The sequence below is a fragment of the Etheostoma spectabile genome, chromosome 19 (genome assembly GCF_008692095.1).
Source record: "Etheostoma spectabile isolate EspeVRDwgs_2016 chromosome 19, UIUC_Espe_1.0, whole genome shotgun sequence".
Classification (NCBI taxonomy): Eukaryota; Metazoa; Chordata; class Actinopteri; order Perciformes; family Percidae; genus Etheostoma; species Etheostoma spectabile.
The window spans coordinates 2,159,184-2,165,842 of record NC_045751.1 but is presented as its reverse complement, the minus strand read 5'-3'; the positions used below and the strand labels follow the sequence as shown (position 1 = coordinate 2,165,842).

The 6,659-nt window shown below is 41.3% G+C and overlaps 1 protein-coding gene across 44 annotated transcripts in view; it reads left to right on the top strand.

Moving 5' to 3' along the window:
• LOC116669415 (receptor-type tyrosine-protein phosphatase delta) overlaps window positions 1–6,659 on the top strand; it is a 370,303-nt gene that overhangs the window by 237,361 nt on the left and 126,283 nt on the right. The window contains exon 1 of one of the 44 annotated variants that reach the window (XM_032499245.1): window positions 4,393–4,830. The exons of the other annotated variants lie outside the window; for them this stretch is intronic. The gene's annotated coding sequence lies outside the window, so the exon portion shown is untranslated. Of the gene's footprint in view, window positions 1–4,392; window positions 4,831–6,659 lie in introns of those variants that run through there. 44 annotated transcript variants of the gene reach the window in all.

The following is a 6,659-nucleotide window of genomic DNA, read 5'->3' as shown; positions in this document are numbered from 1 at the left end:
CATTAAATTGCCAGTTTTGCATGCAGAATTATAAACAGGCTGTATGATCAGAAGTAAATGCAACGTATCCAGAATTGAAATGTCGATGTAGGAGAAAAAACATTCTAAAATAAATGTCAGCTCTAGCGTTTAACTGATATGGCAGTTATTGAAATGAGTTACAATAGAACTGACCTCAGCCTGTTGGCCAACAAAATCCAGTCTGGGCCTAATCGTGCGTCTGACAAGCATCACTTAAAACCTCTCTTTTTTGCAGAATAAAAGCAAACCTATTTTCTTGGAACTTAGAAGACCTTACTTGATGTTTTACCCATGTTGCCCGTCTGTTTCTGAACCAGACAGTTTTAAGCTGATACATATGAGAAAAGCATAACTTTAAGAAGTAGTTGTATCCTTACTGAGACACTCCACCCTGTAAAATGAAATCCAATCAAATCAATAAACTAAAGACACAGTTGAAAGAGAATGTATCATTTGGGTACCACCGCTCTAGCAGCGTGACACCAAGGGACTTTCAAGGACTGAGTCCAGAGCAACGCCAGTGGCTCGCTGAGGCTGTACTTGGGGACAGCAGCGCTTTGAGCTAAATGCTAATTTTAGCATGCTAAGATGCTCATGCTGACAATGCTAACATGTTGATGTTTAGCAATAATAATGTTTGGCATGTTCACCGCCTTGGTTTAGCATGCTACCACATGCTAATTAGCACTTAACACAAAGTACAGCCTGAGGCTGATGGGGGTCTTTAGTTCTGCAGGTATTTGTTTGATGTTGAGATATTACAAAAAAAAAAATAGGTAACAACTTTGACCTTCTGGTGGCACTCCATCTAAGCTATTAGGGTTCATCCTCTTGGGACCATGAATGTCTGAACAACATTTAATGGCAATTTATCCAGCAGTGCGATATTTCACAGTAAACTCATCATGGAATATTGCATTCAAGTGATTCTTTGGCTGCCTGTAGGGGAGCCCATTACCATTGTTCCGTGTGAGACAAGGAAGAGATAATTTAACAGAGTTCCAAATAAATAAGAATATTCAATGCTTATTAGTTTTGTAAAATCCGAATAGTCCCTGTAGATTCACTGTGTAGGCAGGTGCACAGAGAAGCGCAAACATCAAAAGATTTGCTAAAGTTATTCATCCAAAGCAAATGCATATTGATACAGTCTAACCTTTAACATCTTCAGCTATATTTGCATGGTATTTACATAGTGTAATAATAATGTCAATCAGTGCTACACTTTGCCTGAACCCATACACATATGTAAACATTCCCGAGGCAGTATATCAAACACTGTTGGCTCACGTAATAGTAATGTGTGGCCATTGTCCTACAACAAAGAAAACGCCAAGTGAGTCAAAGGGCCCTCCTACTTTCAAGAGTCCAAACTCTCCTGTTGTCCTCGGGTCAAATTTGATCCATTTATAAAAACATCTGTATCAGAAATATGATAAAAGAATGTTGAAAAAAGTGACAAATGTTGAAAGAAAAAAAGAAAAACAAGGTGGAGGGGAGGGTGTGGCCATGATCAATTGCCACTTTGCTCGTTTGAAAGCTATGATGTCTCTCTCTCTCATGGGCAGGCAGAACAGAGAAAGGGGAGGTAACCTTGCCCCTTATAACATATTCTTTTTTTAAATGCTGAAAAAGCGGCCAAAAAACAAAATCGGAAAAAATAACATCAAAAACATTGGAAAAAACGACAATTAAAAAAAAAAAAAATTGACTGAAGCATCATTTTTTTTAAAGTCAAAAAAGGATGTAAAAAAAATGGAATAAAATTGTCAAAAACGTAGAGAAAAGTGTAGAAAAAGAACAACAAAATGTTGAAATTTCAATCCAGAAAAACACAAAGTTGCATGGTCGACGGGAAGACAACACAAGGGTCAATAGGCAAACGTGCAGCATGTGGTAATGCTGCATCTTAACCTGGCACTCAGGTTTCCTCTGCCTTGGATCCTTCAGATAGGACAGTAGGATCATGGACTACCGTGTGATGGTAGTCTATGATAACCCAGCATGGCAGGCTCTTGATAAATCCTACCTTTGCCACTTACATTCAAAGGTCATGAATACAGGGATTGAAAGAAAGAAGAAGAAAAAGAAGCCCCCTACAGTCACGCATCGAAGGTGAATGTCAGCAGGCCTAGGCTAAAGGACTGAAATCATTTTGGTAAAGAGAGCAGATGTTGATCCATCTTGAATATCTTCTTCACAACCAACATAGCATTCCAACCTTTAGCCTACACTCCTGATAAATATGAATATTTTCCAAACAACTGCTTTAGTGAAAGTCTGATAATCTGAGATCGTGATCTACAGTACATTCTGCCTCTAGACACCGCTAGCTATCACTCCCACAGTGGTTTCTTATAGCCATCTGCAATCGAAGGTAATAGATCACATAACAGTAATTTTATCATGTTTCTCCATTGTTCATTGTCACAAAGCCCATACTTTATTTTGGCCTATGCATCCACATGCGGAGGCTGTATCAAATTCTGCCCTAAGAAAACGGAGCTCGGAATAATTTGAAGGTATAAATCACCATCACAGTTACCGGTACTCAATCAGATACGTGACATGTCTAAGTGCAGGTAAGAAAACAGATCTGCTGACTGCAGTAGTCTGTCTATCTGAGTACTGTTGTTGGGTGCTAGATGTTGGTGTCTGCAGGGCTAGGCTGTTCATCAGATGGTTTGAGTTGCTGCCACAAAAACAACTTTTTTTCAAAACACAATTGGTCACAGTCAACTGTCTCCCCGGGACATGGCTGTTATTTTTCAGTAACCCTTACATCAGAGCGCCATGCACTTGACTGTGTTATGAGGAGAACTACTGTCCCTTTATGCATTGTTGTGCACCATTATGTCTATTCAGTGATGTGGGCGTGTGGATGTGGACATCTCGGAATATTTACATGAAGTGTGTGATCATTACACATGGGTTATAAAGCTAACTTCTCAACTTGGCTGCACTTGTACACAATGCAGTATGTGAAGGCAGCTTTCCTTCATACAGAAGCAGTACCTTTGATACAAATAAACAGAATGTTAGATGACATGAATGCACACACAGTCAAGCCCGGTCTGACAGAAAAATCAATGTTATATCCCTACAGGGCCCTGTGGTGTGCCTGTGGCTCTCAGCGATGAGTATGTAGTGACCATTTTGTACAAGATGGCATTTTTATGGAGTACGCACTGACATTATCCAAACAACAAAGCATCCATGTGTGCCAGGCCTCACCTCCAACCTGCGAGGACCAGTGGTAGAAAGAAACTAAATATATTTACTCAAGTACTGTACTTAATGCCAATTCTGAGCTACTTTAAGTATTTTCATTTTATTGTACTACTTTATCCTCTTACTCCACCACATCTCACAGGGGACTCTTGCACTTTTAACTTCATGTTTTATAATACAGAAATGCACCCGACAGTATAAAAATAGGTAGATGCTGCTCTCATATTAATGCATCAGTAATACTCATTTAATAGTACAATAAATGACCTAATAATGTAAATTTGACAAAAAGCCATTTAGCCTGGAAACATTTTTTCCCTTTCACTTTAATTATTTGCACATAATACTTTTATACTTTTACTTACCTAGTACGATTTGAATGCAGTTTATTTTTTTGTAACTGTTTAAATTGAGGTATTTATTAAGGATCACAATAATTTTCTCCCCAATGACGGTAAATTTTTTTAATATAGTCATTACCATTTTTGTCTCAATTTTGTGTGCCATTCCTTACACATTTCCCTTAATTGCTCTTGTAAATGATTTTGTAATGATATGCTGTTGGTTGTATCGTAATATACAGGATTGTGTTTACTATCCTCCTCCATGGTAATGTTGCTGTATCACTAACATGTGCAAATATGTGGTGTTACTCATGCACTCCTATTCTCATGGGTTACCAAAAAAATAAAAATAAATAAAATAAAATAAAATGATGAAGTCAGACCCAAACACTCATACACACTCACACACACACACACACACAAAATCTTCCTCTAAAATAGCCAAGTGCACATTCCTGCAGTGGACTGGGGGGAGTTGATCCAGGAGAGTTGGGGAAGTGGGACCTCGCTGAGTGACGTCAGCCCTCCTAAACACACACACACACACACGCACGCGCGCACACACACACACACACACAAAACTTGCTCTTCCATTCCCGTGTTTTTCTGTGCCTGGGGTTTCAGTCTGTGCTCAGGTCTCGGTGCAGAAAGACAAAGAAAGAGACAGACTGACAGACAGACAGACAGACAGACAGACAGACAGACAGACAGACAGAGAGAGAGAGAGAGAGAGAGAGAGAGAGAGAGAGAGAGAGAGAGAGAGAGAGCGCGCGCGCGAGAGAGAGAGAGAGAGAGCGAGCGAGATCGAGCAAGAGAGAGAGAGAGGGGCTGTGTGTCCCAGCCACACCGCACTCTTCAAACAACCACAGTCTCGCCACGTTCAACTCCGTGGAGATCTAACGAGCACAACATAGACAGACCCCAACCAGAGAATATTCATCACATGCACGCCTCCACGTGCGTGGTTTTCTTTTTGCCCTATCGCCCCCGAAGACCGTCCATGCGCCGGTGACGGACAACTCGAGGAAAGAAACCAAATAAGAGCGAACAAAAACGGGGGGTGAAGAGAAGAAGGAGAACCTGAGGACGGATTTCTTTCCTCCACGTTATTTTTATTTCCCCAGGACTAGACTGTCCTTACTGGATGTAAAAAAAATAAAATAACTCTCGTCTTCTTTGCGTACATGAAAAACGGAGAGACTGAGTTCCAAAGTGAGCGCACCATGGTGATAAGGTAAGCGTGTTGGACGAGCCTGGGAGTTGGAGGCTGTGACGGCCAGTCGGGACTGAATTTGCTGCCGCAGTGATTTCAGGTGTGCGTATAGAGCCTCATGAAGTTGGTTCAAACATATGAGCTGGAGTTCTACCTGTATTTACCAGCTTTAGTCTCCTAATGCGTAGGGGCTATATGCTGGCTGGCGTGTTGAGGGATACAGCCGTTTTTATTTAGCTGTCGGTAATTGTTTTAGGCAGTTTATTATAAATTATTAGAATTATGAATGCGCGCAACCTTGGATACATCAGCGCTTTCCGAGCCACATTACTGTATGGCATTCAATCTCATGATCGTTCATGAACCTATTGTGAGAAGGTGTGTGCACACAGTCTACACGGGTGGATGTGCAGGTGGACTATTTGTTGTCAGGGTGGGCGGTTTGTGTTGGTTTGGAGAGGCGATCATGATCATTAAAATGTGTTTTAATAAATCATCCCCACACGTAGTGTATATATTATCTTATTATAGACTATTGCGTTTGGAGTAGGTTACAGCTGATTTTTTTCGCTTGATATTTTTTCTCCCCCCATTCAAACAACACAAACCCCGCCAGCTGAAACATGTTATTCTAAGCTCGCTGTCATGTTCGTAGCCTACAGTTCATGTGGTGGACTCTTTTAGAGTTGCGGAAGCCTTTTCAGCGAGCCCTGATTGATTTGTGAAGAATTTTCAAAGTGCATTCCTGCAACTCTCCAGAGGTCTCTCGTCTCATCTGTCTTATTTTTAGAAGACATTTTATTTTCGCGGGGTGTGCGGTGTGTGGGTGTGTGTATGTGGGGGGGGGGGTTGTTTAAAGTTGACTTTGCTTTTTAAAGAGCTCACGTTTCCCAAAGCAGCAAGAATATCAGTGAAGCAGGGAGAGTCAGTCAGTCAGTCAGTCAGTCCCGCAACACAGTCTGTCAATCAGGTGAAAGTGAACCTTTATTTCCAGTCGAGCTGTGCGCTCAGTGTGCCAGTCGGGCCACTAGGGGACTCTATACTATTCTTATCAATCAGTGAGGGCAATGCAGTAGAGAGGCTACAAGTCATGAAGACGGGATTTTAGGCACCATGTAGAACACTATAGGAACATAAATAGGCGTAGTGGTTTCCAAAGCTCAAAAAATAACTGGTTCATGTCTCCAACAGATGGTTGAAAAATTATGAATTTGTAATCTGCAATAGGTTACACGTTAGGAGGCAATGTGGTGCAACAAAAGGCCTAAAAAAGGCTACCTGACCATATGCATTGTAATATATTGCTGTCTGAGTCAAATGAAAAGGTAGGGATTAAAGGTAGAGTAGGCTACAGTGTGAGGTGTTCAAGTCTGTGTGTGTTAATGTGTGTTTAAGCATGCAAATGAGCATGTGTGTCAATTCCCAGTTTATAGCCAGTAAGAACTCTAGCAGAGTGCTTCCCAGCGCCTCCAATGTCTTGCATGTTTTACAGTTCCAAGCTCAAACAATTAGCACTTGGCCAGTTTTGACACAGCGCAGTTAATGCTGTCACCACACGTTCGATTTCCAATTTTGCTGTTGTTGTGACAGCGGCGCTCAAAAGACGAGGCAAAATGGATAAGGTGGTGCTGGCTTAAAATGCTGCTATCCAAAGTCACTGAAGAGAGCAAAGTGTCTCAGTCATGGGAAAGCAGCACTCACGCAGCCATCTTCTCTCAAACCCTCCTCCTCCACTTAATTCCCCCAACATAACATATAGCTTTATGTTGAAAAACTGAACTGTGAAAAGATAATTCCGCATTATAGTGCAAAGGAAATGATAGAATAAATAAGTCAAGCCTGCACCGGGG